The sequence below is a fragment of the Leucopleurus acutus genome (assembly GCF_964270905.1).
Source record: "Leucopleurus acutus genome assembly, chromosome: 16".
NCBI classification, from domain to species: domain Eukaryota; kingdom Metazoa; phylum Chordata; class Mammalia; order Artiodactyla; family Delphinidae; genus Leucopleurus; species Leucopleurus acutus.
This window is the reverse complement of record NC_139158.1, coordinates 41,717,671-41,733,717: the sequence shown is the minus strand read 5'-3', so window position 1 is coordinate 41,733,717 and position 16,047 is coordinate 41,717,671. Positions and strand designations below refer to the sequence as shown.

Here is a 16,047-nt window from a genome sequence, read left to right as displayed (position 1 = left end):
CCAGAGACAAAGCTATTTGGAGGGAGATCAGAATTTTTTCTTTCAAAATAAAAAATTTGAAGTAAAAAATAATTATTTGCCTTCTCATGTGCATACAACATGGCAGAATCTGTTTTCCCAACATTGAATTAGTCCGCTGGTCTCCCTTAAATAATTAACTTTACATAACTGTTTTCAAAAGGTATGCCATGGCCTTTACTTTTTTCTCTTATTTTTAAATTTTATTTATTTATTTTTTTTTTACTGAAGTATAATTGGTTTACAATATTGTGTTAGTTTCAGGTGTACAGCAAAGTGATTCGGTGATACATATATATGTATATATCTATATTATTTTTTCTTTTCTTTTCCATTATAGTCTGTTACAAGGTATTTAATATAGTTCCCTGTGCTATACAGTAAAAGATGTGGACTGTGTGTGTGTGTGTGTGTGTGTGTATATACACACACACACACACCATATACACAGTGGAATATTACTCAACCATAAAAAAGAATGAAAAATGCCATTTGCAGCAACATGGATGGACCTAGAGATAATCAAACTAAGTGAAGTAAGTCAGACAGAAAAAGACAAATATTATATGATATCACTTATATGTGGAATCTAAAAAATAGTACAAAGGAACTTACTTATAAGACAGAAACAGACTCACAGACATAGAAAACAAACTTTTGGGTACCAAAGGGGAAGGGGTGGTGGAATTAGGAGTATGGGATTAACAGATGCACACCACTATATATAAAATAGGGAAACAACAAGGATTTACTGTGGCCTTAATTTTTGATTCTCTCCAGTCAAGGGAATTGTTTGGCATTACTAAGTGATTAAAAAGTCCAGGTAGGTGCCTCTAATTTGTCCTCCAAAAAGTCCAAAAATAAAGCTCATTAGGTGACATCGCTCAACTTTAATAAGATTAGCGTTGTCACAAAGCTCGGGGGACCACCGCGGGGTAACTTCTGACCCTTCCCCCAGTTTTTGTCTCACACGATCACTTGGCTTGTGACACCAGGCAGCTAAGTCTATCACCAAAGGAAGGCCCTGGCAGTCACTCGTTGCCAGGTTCAAGAGGACAGTCACATCCTCGGACCATCTCTGTAGAAAATGACCCAGGCATTTCCTTCTGTAGTGAAAACTGTCAGAAACCTCAGTTTACAAAGTAAATCCCCAGCACGCTTGATGCGGTTCAGGATCCGCTGTAGGGGGGAACCAAGTTTCCATCATTTAAAGTGACTGCTCCCCTAGTCCCTGGTCCTCCTGTTTCCATTTTTAATGGAGAAAAACATCTCCCCTGAAGTGTTTCCTTTTGCCTGTTGGAGGAAGCGATTTCAGGCTGAGGACAGAGGAGCTTTCCCACACACGGGGGACCTGCCGCCTCAGCCCTCGGCAGGGCTACGACTCTGGGCCAGTCGCCTGAGCACCAGCGGCCAGTAGGCGACGGATCAGCCTGCAGCTCCAAGCCCATCCTGCCTTCCACCCTCCGCTCCGAGACGCCGGGTTCCACACACCCCGGTGCTGCTTTGCCAGCTGTGCCGGTGGGTTCCACCTGTGGGCGCTGCAGGGGCCGTGCGCTCTCACGGGCAGGTACTCTGCCCGCCCAGATTCGGCACACACGGCCTCTGGTCCCGCAGGTCACCCCGGGACCCCCTTTTCCAGAGGAAGGACCGAGATCCCAGGAGGCAGGCTGCTTGCCTGGGGCGACATCCCAGGGGGGGCTGACCTTGACCGTGCTGCCCAGCACCGCACGGGATGCAGGGCCTGCATTTCTAGTCCGAGTCATTGCACAGATGCTTTAAACCTCTCCAGTGTTTTCGAATGACACCAAATGGCACATAATTAAAAATAAGGATTTGCCAAGAAGCTTTATGACCCTTGGAAGATAGCAGTTGAGGAAGAACAATCCATTCTCATTGAGGCTCAGTGTTTTAATTGTGAAGCAGAAGCCAAACGGACCTCCCAGCAGACAGTGCTGCCGTGTCCAGTGTCCTGACCTGTCACCCCTGCCCAACAGTGCTCAGCCATCCTCTCCTCGAAAATGTCCACTCGAAATAGCTAATTAATAAAACTTTAGAATTCCACACTGGTTATCTTCAAAATGTGACCAGAAATAAGCACAGTAAGATCAATTTGGCTTAAACAAACTCTGACGCATAAATGAAAGGATTGAATTAATATAGTTTATCACTCTGTATCCTGGCTCCCTATGTCAGTCCTACAGACAATAATTCGGCTAGGAAGTCACCATTTATGCCAGATTAGCTGTAAAACTTGCCAGTTTCTTTTGTGCCACTCTTGGCTCTGGAGGGAGAGAGAAGGATCTAATTTGTCTGTTCTTACCTTCATGTCAGCAGCAAACAACAGTATTTGTGAATTAACTTAGCATGAACATTGCAAACTCTTAACTAATATTCATACTAAACTGAGAGTGTAAGAGAGAGGCAGAGACCAGCACTGGGAACAGACTGGCCTGGGCTTGAGTTCGGGCCGCACTCACTACTAGCTGGACGGTCTCGGAAGAATCATTTCTGTTCCATCTCCACCTTATCATTTGTGGATAGAGATTTCCAGGAGGATCCAGTGGCTCATGGCTACAAAAGGGCAGAGCATTATACCAACACTGGGTAGGTTGTTCTTACTTATTACATAAAGAGTGTATCTTTTATTCTAAGAGAGCTATCATCCCAACAGAACTCAGGCTAATGGCAATGTAACCTCACCACGATGTGTTTTAGAATCCTCCCAGAATAATACTGTAACACTCAGTGTGATGGTCAGGTATTGTAGAAGCCAAGACTTAGAAGAGAGTTGAGCAGCAAGGAAGTAGTTTTCTTACAGCTGAAGGAAGAATAATGGGTACATAAGAGGCCCTTAGTAAATATCGTATGGATGGATGGATGGATGGATGCGTGGATGGGTGGTTGGATGGATGGATGAATGGATGGGTGGGTGGCAGACACAATAATTGGAAGAAATAAGAAATTGAGGGAAGATAGACCTGGGCTCTCTGCTGTGCATGGCTACCTCATGGGGATCATACTGGCCTCTTGGTCTGGGGACCTGTGATACAGTTCTGCTTCACGTTTGAATTGTGAGGAACATCTCCATCTCTCTTTAAATAAAGTACAAAATGGCTCCAAAGGACATTTTCCTCATCTGGGCCATGTCTCGTGCCATTAATATAAAACTGATGGCTTAATGGAGTTGCTTTTGATCTGTCAAGAAAAGACACACCTAATTCAATTTTGCTATTTTTCCAAGAGTAAGTGTCTTAATTTGCAAAAGAATGATTTGATTATAATTTTAAGTAATACTGCAGTTATATTTTTAGTCACGAAGATGATATCGAGTGACTCTATGAGACTCAAATGTGGAAAGTCCCAGAGAATTGTGTGAGTTGGGAATTTTATCTTTAATGGCATTCTGGGTTGTTTCTGTGTGTAATGTGACGAATATATTTTAGTCAGAATGAACGGGCTCTCTGACAGGGAATTTTGAATATAAAATATAAAAACAGGCAGTTTTCATTTAAAGTATAAAGTAGAATTATCCCAACATATAAAACCATATAAAATCAAGATGTAAACACCCATCCTTTTTCATCTGTATATCTTCTTTTTAAAGTGTATGTTATTGTGAGGGATTTTTCTAATTCTGATCTTTGTTCCCACCGGGACAGCCTTGTTTCTTTATTTCCTTCTGCATTACTCTTAAAAATGGGAAATTTAGGGCTTCCCTGGTGGCACAGTGGTTGAGAGTCCGTCCGCCTGCCGGTGCAGGGGACACAGGTTTGTGCCCCGGTCTGGGAAGATCCCACATGCCGCGGAGCGGCTGGGCCCGTGAGCCACGGCCGCTGAGCCTGCGCATCCGGAGCCTGTGCTCCGCGACGGGAGAGGCCACAAAAGTGAGAGGCCTGCGTACCGCAAAAAAAAAAAAAAAAAAAAAAAAAAGGAAATTTCTAGATACTCAAAGGTACCTTTTAAGATGTAGTGTAGATGTGGAATCTGTTGTCTTTCATGGATGGAACTGGGCCTTCTGTTGGCTGTGGCTACACCAGTCTCTTCTCTTCAGGGGAGAATTCTGCGGTCGAGACGCAGGGCCGCGTCTGGGAGCTGGGGCCCTGAGTCAGGCGCTGGGTTGGGGTCCAAGCGTTGGCATTTACCATCTCGAGGCCTGGAGCCAAACACTCTGCTTCCTGCTCTCCAACCTGCTCCTCTGGGAAAAGACAGTAACAGTACAGACCATACACGGGGTCGTGAGCATAAGTGAGGCAGATACGGCCTCCAAAAGGCCTCACACAGTGCTGGACCCTGCAAAGCACTTGACCGTTTCCATCAGTCTCACCGTCTAAACAGAGCCTGTGACGGGGGAGCTCACACTCGGGGCACCTTTGGATTTCTGTGCCACTCACAGGCACCTCACCTGGAGGGCTGTCTGAGTTCGTGAAAGCGCGTCCTGTACTCCGTGAGGTGCCCTCTGTCTCTGAGAACCTGCAGCATCCGTGCTGGGTGCTGGCACTGGGCGTCCCCCAGGCCTCCTCAGCTTCATCAGACGGCGTGTCCCTCCCCCGCCAGGAACACACGGCCACAGGCGGGTCCTTACCCAGCGCTCTTCACTGGGGCCTCCTGAGGAAGTGTCATTTCTCTCCTTTTTTTGGAAGGTGCTGGAAGGACCACTCAAGCACCTAGACTCTCCTCTAGACAAACTGTTTATGACAGAACTGTGTGTATGTATTTTTTTCTCTCTGCACAGCCTAGAACTAAGATAAGCAGAGGTCGTAGAACGCCACATCGAGTCCCTGTGAAACCAGAGTCATTCCAGTAACCCCTGGGAAGTCTGGCCAGCCTGGAAGGCAAAGCACAGCAATTTCCCACTACATTATTTAGGTGACTTTGTATGCTTCCCGAGCATCACTTTGTTTTAACCTAACACTGATCCAAATGCTGAGGCAGGTGTAAAAAGAGCAAAAGAGATGCTTTTTGCCCTCCAGCTGCTCAAAACCCCTTTCCCGGTCACAGAACGAACAAGGCCGGGGTTCTCCGGGCTTCTCTGGCCCCTGTGGTCAGCTCGGGGCCCGGATCCATTGACAGGCCCGGCCGTGCCCACAGATGAGCAGCCCTTCAGAGGGCTGCCTCCGGGGCCACTCGGCAGGACAGCTCAACCCTTGTGTCTGCTTTAGCGTAACCTACGTGAGCCCCTGGCATCACACACTGTTTCTAACTGCCAGAAATTCGTTGCTTTAATATTAGGTGGCAAACACAGTTTTGCTACTGCTAACCACGGAGGAACTTTGCATTATTAGAATTCCCCCAAATTTCCAGTTAGGTTTCAATCACTTGGGCAGTATTTTTTCGCTCTAAGTGATAAGTCTGTGGGTGTATTGAGTTTCAGGCACAGGTCAGCTGCTGTGGTTCAGGTGTGCTATGAGTGATGCCCTGTTTTACCCACTAGAACTGAGTCTGGATGGGCCCCGGGAGGCCAGTTTGCCCCCTTCACAGGCGCTGCTGTCCTCAGTTTCCAGGTCGCTTGCATTTGGTAAACCCCTAACTTTTCTTGGAGTTACTTCTTGTCATTTGATAATTTGGTATTAAGATGAGTATCTTCCTGGAAAACTCAGATGCCATTAAGCTATAATTATTTCACAGAAATATAGAAATACTATTTTCTGTTTTCAGATACAGTCTTATTTATCGTTTTTAAATACAGCTCGAAGTTTTTAAACATCATAAAAAGGAGTATTTCCTCAAAATTGTTTTTGGAAATGAAAACTCAAGAAAATCTGTACAGAGCTTGGTGCAAATACTTGGGACTGCAGAATTTAATTCTGCCTGAGCCCACCCTAACTTCATCTGGGCCCAGTGGGTTGGTGACGGACTACAGTTGAGAACATTTCAAGAAAATTATAACCAGAACATCTGCCACAGAAGACTTTTTTTGTCCTTTTTGGTTTTCTTCTCTTATCTATCGTGTATCATCATGAATCCATTTTACTTTTAGAATCAACCCGGATAGAAACCAAGCCATAGGTAACATGGAGCTGGCTTTCTTCTCCATAGTGACAGTGGTTGAAGACTAAATATTGAATGATTTAGTTCAAATTACGTTGCACTAAATAATACCTGTCACATTTTTTTTTTTTCTTTGCGGTACTCGGGCCTCTCACTGTTGTGGCCTCTCCTGTTGCGGAGCACAGGCTCCAGACGCGCAGGCTCAGCAGCCATGGCTCATGGGCCCAGCCGCTCCACGGCATGTGGGATCTTCCCGGACTGGGGCACGAACCCCTGTCCCCTGCATCGGCAGGTGGATTCCCAACCCCTGTGCCACCAGGGAAGCCCTCACATATATTATTTAATAACTTGTCCCTTACAGTCAGCGATGATAGAGTTTAAAATCCACGTGTACTGCTATTTAATTGTCGACCCTTTTTATTCCTTGCTGCAAAGAGAGTCTAAGACAGAGACAGTTCCACATTTCTAATTGTTTTCCATTTGGTTGTAACTTCGTGGATATTAAACGCCAACAAATTGTCATCAGTGGTCATTTCTGTAACTGACGTTGAGAGCACATTTGTTAGCTCCTAACACACCATACCTCTGGGATGGGGGAGAACCTGTGAAAGAGAAACACTTCAGGTGACGCCGAGTCCCTTCCACCCAGACACCAAGTTATTGGCATCCGCCTGGCCGACTGTGGTCCCTACTGATCAGTCACTTCTTGGGTCGTTTCATCAGCGAAGCAGCCAGCGGGGTCTCTGCTGTCTCTGCTCATTCACTCGACAGTGCGGCCTCTAGATGGGAAAGAGGCCAAGCGCCTGTTTTTCTCATCACTTACGTTTTTACTGAGGTGAGGCTTGGAGGCACGGTGTCACAGGGCCCTTTCTTGCCTGGTGATTTACGGAAGGTGAGACACACGGGGCGCCGGGGAGGATGGAAATGGAAAGCGCGTGACTGAGGGTGTGCTCCTCCCACATCGGTTCCTGCGAAGAGCTGATGTGAACGTTCCTAATCAAACCGTACATCAGTCCCTCGCACCCTCGGAGCACCTCCCATCCTAAGAGCAAGACCTTCCTTTCCCTACGCCTATGAGAGCAGACCTTCTCCAAAAGTCTGTAATTTAATAGCCTGAAGAAAATCTATTTTTCCCCATTTCCATTTACTCTGGTCATTTCCTCAGAATTATTCTTAAACTTGGTTAAATGTGTCTTTTCTCCTTTCTTAGCAGTGGTGCACTGTTTCCTCTCCAGGAGTGTACCATTAGGGTCTGAAACCTAATCTAATATCTTATGTGTTTAATTTCCTTTTCCCAAACATCTATCTCTTCAGCTACATTGTTCAGTGAAGTCGTCCTCTTTATCCGTTTCCAGGCTGTGACATTTACTTTGAATGATTCATTTATTTGGGGTCTTAAAGAGTCCTAGAATTTCAATTTGCATTATATTTGAAAGACAAACAAAATCTTCGTAAAAATGATGTATGGCTTTAGGCTGTACCTGGCACCTGCTCCTGTCTTGATTTATTATGGAATTTCATCCATTTATTTCGGATTATCAAATGCCAGCCCAGCCCACCTGTGGAGCATCCCTCCCTCCGGGTGGCAGGTACCAGGGAAGAGGTTAAGGGAGCAGACCCGAGACGTGAGCGGAGGCCCCTCCCTCCAGAAACACATGGCCCCGGGCTCCTGCCCTCCCTCTCCCGTCGTCTCGTTCCCTCCTCCGCGGGCTTCTGCCCCCACTCCGAAGTGGGGAGGAGGGAGTTCCCAGCGTGCGTCCTCCCCTGGTCTCCTCCAGGACCGGCTCCAAGTCCGTGACTCGGGGCTGTTCATCCGCAGCCCAGGCCTCGGCCGAGCCTCTTCCCCAGCACTGCTCCCCCGACACCTTCAGGCCCTGCACACTCCCGTCCCCTCTCCATCGTCTGCATCAGCATCTGCACATAAGCCACAGCCCCGCGGTCTGGCCAGAGCGAGTGTCCCCACGCCCACCAGAGCATCCTGTGGTCCACAGCACCTCCATTCCCCTCCACCTCTGCTCTCCAGAGGCCCACATCTCCTCCCTCTTTCTGACTAGTCGCCCTTCCTCTGGGCCCTTCCACACACGTCCCTCCCCTTGTTCCATCCCCACCGCCCCGCCCAGCCCCATGACCTCTCAAGTACAGAGTAGACCTGGCTGCTATTGTAGAACCTCCAGCGGTGGTTCTCCCAGGGGCTAGAGACCCTGCGCTCCTCCCATCACCACAGGCCCTCAGGGAGCCCCTCCACCCGCTGGGTCCCTGTGCCCTATGCAGGTCCTGCCCGCCTGGCAAGTGATGAGTTTGTGGCTGTCTTTTCAGATAAGCTGTGGGTACCGTGAGGGACAACACTGCCTCTTTTTGATCCTGGTCTCTCCAACTCCTAGAAGAACCCCTGGCACACGGTTCAGGGATCTTCCGTGAATAAACGCCACCTTTTAGCATGGCCAGGCCACCTTTCCACTTGTTCTGCATTGTGGTCAGTGAGGACCTTTTTATCAGAAGACCTTCCCCACAATGCATCACATGTACCGTGTACGCAGAGGCATTTGGGGGGACAGTTTTTCATTGAGGTATAATTCACATACCCTAAAATTCAGTGGTTTTTAGTGTCTTCACCAGATTGCCCGATTCCAGAGCATTTTTGTGCCCCCATCCCCATCAGGAGTCACCTCATCCCCTCTCCCCCCAGTCCCTGGCAATCGCTAATTTCTTTTCTGTCTGTGGGTTTTCTTATTCTGGACATTTATAGGAATGGGTTCACACAGTGCGAGGCCTTTTGTATCTGGCTTCTTTCGCGTAGCATAGTTCCCTTCTCAGGTTTCACTCACGTTGTAGCATGTTCAGTATTTTATTCCTTTTTTATGAATATACGAATAAGATTACATTGTCGTCCGTTTATGGACAGTTGGGCTGTTTCCACTTAGGGGCTATTACGAATAATACTGTTGTGAACATTTGTGTCCACATTTTTGTGTGAAGGTACGTTTTCAGTTCTCTTGGGTACATTCCTAGAACTGGATTTCCTGGATCATATGTGTAACTTGATGGGGAACTTCCAAACTTTTCTACAGTGGCTGCACCCTTCTACTGTCCCTCCAGTGTCTCCGCACCCTCACCAACACTTGTTCATTCTTGTCCTTTTGATCATAACCATCCCAGTAGGTGTGAGGTGCTATCTCACTGTGGTTTGATTTCCGTTGCCCCGATGACTAAAGGGTGCTGAGCACCTTTACATGTGTTTGTCGGTCATGTAGATATCTTCTTTGGAGAAACATCTATTTAATTGTGCTATATTTTATTATTGAGTTATAAGTATTTTTATATATTCTGAATATGAGATGCCTATCGGGTAAACGATTTGCAAATACATTCCGTCATTCTGTGGGTTGTGTCTTCACTCACTTTTCAGGGTCCTTTGAAGCACAGAAGTTTTTATTTTGATACAGTCTAATTTTCCTATTTGTATTTTGGTTGCTTGTGCTTTTGCTGTCATACCTAAGACCAGTAGCATTTTAAAGCTTTATCCTTTGGTCAATATTCAAAACATCACCTGAGAAATGAAAATGTGTTATTATCATCCTCTGCATCTATTCCAGAAGCTCCTGGTCGTGGGCCCGGCAGAAGACATCAGCTCATTCATTTCCTAGTTTTGTAAACTATCCTTAGCCGTTCCTTCTCAGAGCTCAGAGCCTGCCACTGTGGGCTCATCATCGTCCTAGGTTTAAAGTATATCTGTGGATATATTCAGGGATGCTTTCCTGCACCCACAGCTGTCCTAAGTAATCTCCTTCTCCCCGGGTTTCTGTGAGCCCGGGGTCTGTCCTTGTGTGAGGAGTGTCCACCCTCTCACCTGTACCTCTTCCTCCCGCGGTCACCTGGTTAGGCTACTTCCTCCCCTGCCTCTGCCTAACACCCTCTTCCTTCCAAGTCAGGGACATCCACCAACCTGACCACATATATGTCATTCACTTCTGAAATTAGGCGAAGAATAAGTCTAAAATATTGAGACGTTTGTAGAAGCCCGTTGCTTGAACATAGAGATGCACGTCAGCCTCAGCCTCTACAAACCTTGAGGGTGCTCTGGACTTGCCTCAGTGCTGGCAGATCTTCTAAGGGTGAGCAAAACACCTTGGGAAGACACTACTGCTCCCATGCCTCAGACCATGCAGGCCTCCAGTGACCCAACCAAGCCTTTCAGCTGCACCTTCCGCCCTTCCTGCTGCCCTGTGGCTCCCGCCTCCTTGCCCTGAAACTCCCCGCTTCCAGCTCCTGATTCCTGGTGCCAGAGATGCTCTTATCATCCCCGCTCCCGGCCCTCACAGTGGTTAACCCCTTCCCTGCCACCTCTTCAGAGAGCCTGCCCCTCTTGTCGCTATGTCCTACCTGGCACTAACGTGAGGACAGTGGGCCTTAGCCTGCAGGCTTGTCCCTGCTGGAACGCAGGCTTGGCGAGGGCGGGGACAGCATCTCTGACCTTCTCCCAGTTGCGTGCCCATCACCAGGCTCACGTGGGCGCTCAGTACTCATTTCTTGAATAGGTGAACACTTGTGTGAAGGTGGACTTGCTTTTTGGAAAGGGCAAAGTCACTCGAGATCAGGTTTTCGAAACAGAGCGAGATAATACGCAGAAATCATACGCATGGGTCCACAGGTATCTGTAAGATTTTGACCACTCTCTAGTTCAGCCCATTCTGTCATCCTTGGTGCATAGCAATTCTAGCAAAGAATTTCTGTAGGAAAATGTATTCTTTTTGCAGTCGTACCCCCAGCCCCCTGAATGGTGTGTGTATCCATGTTTGATGCAAGCTCTTTAAATCCCACCTGTCAGAGTTCTCCATGACATTCTGAAAATTTTGAGCTCTAATATTTTGGCCTATTTCTGGAACTAATAAAAATAGCTAAGCCCTGGTGGCCTAATGGTTAGGATTCTGGACTTTCACTGCCATGGCCCGGGTTCAGTTCCTGGTCAGGGAACTGAGATCCCTCAAGCCACGCACTGCAGCCAAAAAGCAACAACAACAAAAATAGCTGATATTCTTAGCTAATATTAAAAAACTAAAAATGGCACTGGCTGTTTTCTGCTTTCTCCGTGTCTGAATCACATGGACTTTTCTACCATCATTATCCCTAACAACCAACATACCTGTCCTATCCCCCCACCCCTTTGGCTTAAAGAAGCTCATTCTGTCCTTTCAGTGGGTAAGAAAGGATCCACTTGATTTGTGCTATATTCCATTGTCGCCAGATGCTTATTTTTATTATGAACTGTTTTATACATACTAGAAAACGTATAATATTTACCCCCTCATGTGCACCAACCGATGTGTTTGAGACCCTCCCATGTGCCACCTCCACCCCCACCCCTGAGATAACGCTGGTTAGAGTTTCACTGCGTATGTGTGCATCCCTCAGCAATATGTTTCACTTTGCCTGTTTTTTGTTTTTTTTGGTTTTTTTGGGTTTTTTTGCGGTACGCGGGCCTCTCACCGCTGTGGCCTCTCCTGCTGTGGAGCACAGGCTCCGGACGTGCAAGCTCAGCGGCCATGGCCCACGGGCCCAGCCGCTCCGCGGCATGTGGGATCCTCCCGGACCTGGGCACAAACCCGTGTCCCCCACATCAGCAGGCGGACTCCCAACCACTGCGCCACCAGGGAAGCCCTGCCTGTTTTTAAATTTTATGTAATTAGAGTTTCACCATGTGTGTTCTTCAGTAACTTGCTTTTTTCATTGAATGTTGTTTTGAGTTTCATTCATGCTAATACACAGACCTGTAGTTTATTTTCAGTGCTGTATAGTATTCCACCATGCAGCTGCATTTATCAGTGGGTGTCCAGAGGCCCCCTCCCCCAAGGCCCTGTCCACTCTTGGGAAGTACAGAGAAGATCCAGGCAAGAAGGGTTTCAAGGTTTGGAAAAAAGTACAATCTGCAACATAACCTCTTTCAAACAGTTCTCTTTACTCCTTGAATTTAAAAAAAAAAAAAATGGAGTTATCCCAAGATTTATTCCCAGATAACTTTTTGGCTTTGAATAAGCCAAAAACTGAAGTAATTGTTATTTTTATGAATGTATAAAGTCAGCGTGGTCTGTGGGTATCAATGCAGCTTAAACCTATGTACTCAAGTTTCAGTTATAGGTTGACTTCTGTGCCCATATATATTTAAATCAGTTGATTTATTCTCATTTGGAGTTTAATTCCCAACCTTGCATAAGATCATGAACTTAGAATTTATGTGTTTTAGAATTTATGATATTAGCTGAAAGCAGTAAAGTTAGAAGACCCGAGTTCTAGTCCCAGTTGCACCCCTGAGTGACTGTGACTCTAGAGAAATCACTTGAGCTCTTTGGGCATCCATTCTTGATCAGTAACATGGAGACCACAGGACTCACCCCAGCTCATGTGGGTCTAGCATAAAGGAGGCTGTCGCCTAAAGCCTGACGCAGAAGACCCCCTCATTTAACCACCATGTTCTTTCTGGAAGACAAACTCATAAACCCGCATTGGGGATGAGGGGGAACAGGCAATCCACATTTATGGTGCTTCTCTTGTGTGCTGGGACTTGGTCAATGCTTCCTCCGATGATTCTATCCAATCTATCTAATCTTCCCACAGCCCCGAGAGCTGACGTCAGCGTCCCCACCGTACACAGAAGGCCGCCGAGGCTGGGGACTGGGGAGGAGTTGGCGGGTGGGGTTCAAGCTCCAGCCCATCCTCCTGCGAAGAGCAAGCTCCTTTCTTACTGTCGTGCTGCTACGGTCATTGCTAAAAATTAAAACAAAACTAATCAGAATAAATTTGGGGGCTTGGCTTTGGATTCTCGGGCTTTTGCAGCCCAGCAGAGTTTATCTTGAGGGTTTAGGAAAGTTCTCTTGGAGGTTTGGGGGAAAATGTAACCAGTGAAGACATATGGCCTCTTTATTCAAGTGGAGGAATATTGAGTAGACAGAGTAGGTCATTAAAAAACCCAAAAATATCCGGAAACCGAGATGGATTTCTAGTTAGTAATTTGAATGTTCTCTGAATTGAGGAATCAAGGGGAAATTTTCTCTTTAAAAAGTACTGTGTGTGGTATTTAATGAGGTAATAATTCAGGACAGAATGTAAGTTTCACATTTGTTAGTGGACTTGCTGACAGCAGAAGGGCAAAGGCTGGTATTGAAACAGGTATTGGATGTGTGACCAGGTACCTCCGTAGCCACCTGCTTCTGGTCAGAGGTCACTAATCATCCACTGCCTGGCATTACTTCAGCATTCAGTTCATGTCTTGTTTTGTTTTTGTTTGTTTGTTTTTGCGGTACGCGGGCCTCTCACTGCCGTGGCCTCTCCCGCTGCGGAGCACAGGCTCCAGACGCGCAGGCCCAGTGGCCATGGCTCACAGGCCCAGCCGCTCCACGGCATGTGGGATCTTCCCGGACCGGGGCACGAACCCGTGTCCCCTGCGTCGGCAGGCGGACTCTCAACCACTGCGCCACCAGGGAAGCCCATCAGTTCACGTCTTAACATGTCTTACGCGTGAAGAGACAAACCTTATAAAGCCTTTGATGTCTAAATTATAAATGCCTTTTTGAATAGAAAGCAACCAGCATTGAAGCCCTAAGGATGTTAGGTAAGAAAATGATGGAAGACACTGCTCCTGGTTAGTTGCCCTTACTAGTAGTGCTACTAACAAATTCCGTTAAGATCCCAGAGCTACATTTTCTTAAAGCTACTTAAAAAAAAAAAAAGATTTTGGCACGCATGAGCTCCTTGGCTGTTTCTAAATGGTGCCAGAGTTGGGGTGATGTTTGTTTTCTCTTTGTCATGGCGTTTACATGCCCTGGCTTGGGCTGTGAGTGCAAACGCATTTCATGCTCTCCGGGTCTCACCCCATTCCCTAACAGATGTTTGTCTGAGAGACGACACCCAGTTCAGCACAGCGTAGCCCAGCCTGGGGTGGGGAGTGTCTGCTCCACATGACAGCCAGGGAACCTTCTAGGAAGCAACCCTTCCTCGAGGACCCTGTTCTGGACACACCTTCTGTGCTCTCCCATGGTACCTCCATTGAGGAGTCAGACCATAAGTATTTACTGCACCTGAGAATCTCAAAACTGGATTATTAACCCGAGAGTCCACTGCTGGATTTGCCCTCAGGAGCCCAGATCTCTCAGCCTTGACAAGGGACAAATTTATGGACAATAGGAGCCTGTCGCTCAGGACGGGGCTGCCAGGCCACCCTGTGGGTCCTGTAGGTGGTGGTGTACACGGCGTCCGTTGTGGTGGATGGTGAGCTCGGTCAGCGTCGCGGCCGCCCCTCCAGATGTGTGGCCTCCGCCGTGTCTTCAGCCCAGCGCATCCTCACGTCCGAGCACTGTGTGTGGGTGTCTGGGCGCAGCGGGGCCTCGGAACCCAGCAGGACGGGCCTGCAGAGGCCGAGAGCAGGCTGCACTGAGAGGGGGCCGGGAAAGGGCACTGACAGGGCCACAGGCTCAGGTGGTCTTCAGCCGTAAGTTGAGCTCAGCTTTTTGAGTAATTTGTCACGCCTGGCTTGGCCCCTGCTGGGCCCGCACGTGCCAGTTCAGTGTCACAGTGCCTGTCCGCCAGCCGGCCGTCCAGGCCTAGCGTCCTGCTGTTCGCGGCCCAGCGGCTCGGAGGGCCGCACTCAGTGACAGCCAAGTGCTGTGCAGAATAAGCGTGTTCATAATGAGACGTGAATGGCATTAGCGGGTCCCTCCAGGCCTGGGCAGCCTGTCCCGGAAGGCGAGTCACCCGGAGTTCAGCCCGCCATGCAGGCTCACGCAGCCAGGCCTCAGGATGCCGTGACCATCTCTGTAAACCTTCATATATCATCAGAGGGGCCACTTTTGAACCTTTAAACTCATGTTCCTCTTTAAAAGTTGCATAGAGCCAACCTGCAGAGAAATTCTGGAATAGCGCAGCCCAGGAAAGCTTTCCCCAGCGATGGGCGTGTCCTGTATCTGCACAATGCAGGCCGGTGGCCCCTGGCCACACGTGGCTGTGCATGCTTGAAATACGACGAGTGGGACAGAAGAACCGAATTTCTATTTCTTTGTATTTATTAATTTAAATTTCAGTGTAGCTAGGCACCTACGGCTCGTGGCTACCACGTTTGCACAGCCAGCCCTAGAATGTCTCTGGTCTCCTCCCAGGGAGAAAACCTTTCCCTGAATGTAATTAAAGGAGGAGGGGAAGAGCCTATCCCAGGAAACTCGTGAGCATCCTCTGCCGAAAGAATAGAAAAATATTCTCCTCTTTTAAAACACATGCTTATCGACAGCTTATTGGAAGGGCATAATTTTCCCCAACTTACATTTTTAAAAGAGGCCATTTTGAAAAGATCGCTTTAAAATATGGTGAGAAATGCTAGAATTATTTTTGCCCTTCTGGAGCTGCAAATAATAAACTGGCGGTGACCCGCATTCCCCCTGTTCCTGGAGAATTAGCACGATTTTCAAAAGACTAAAACGTGTCTCTTAACTTTTGAGTTGATCACGGGAAGGCGGGGTAAGACATCACGCCGACTCCCCCGAGTGTTAATTCATAAAACCCTACGTGTGGCACCGCCATCCGCTGTCAGATTGTCCTGACGTTATCCTGTTATTGGGAGGCATGATTCACCTTCCGAGGAAACAGAAGCCACACACAAAAGGGGAAGATTTGCTTTCTGCCCTGTGAAAGGCTGCCACACGCAGGGGTCCTATTAAGACAGCTGGAAAGTTGCTTCAGCGTGTTACGCTTCTAAGTTTTATTGGTGACTGGTTTTTGATTACACATTTGAATGTGTGTGTTCCAGACTGCAGTTTTAATTAAAAGGCAATAGTCTTCTTTTTTAATATTGCATTGTGCACTCCCTGCTAGACTCTCCCCACTTATTCTTATTTTCTAATGCTCGTGGCTTATCTCGGCTTGAGGCTCTGGTACCCTTCAGAGCATACCTTCCTGGCCTTCCCTCTCCCCAGTGGTCTTATTTTTTAAGTGTGTGTCACCAGTTATTGCTTGGAGTATCGATTCATTGTATCAGTAGGCTGAGAAGAACATTTCATCCAC

The 16,047-nt window shown here is 47.5% G+C and overlaps 1 protein-coding gene across 3 annotated transcripts in view; it reads left to right on the top strand.

Moving 5' to 3' along the window:
• The window catches only part of RALGAPA2 (Ral GTPase activating protein catalytic subunit alpha 2), a 282,250-nt gene that overhangs the window by 244,141 nt on the left and 22,062 nt on the right, over positions 1-16,047 (top strand). The window lies entirely within an intron of this gene.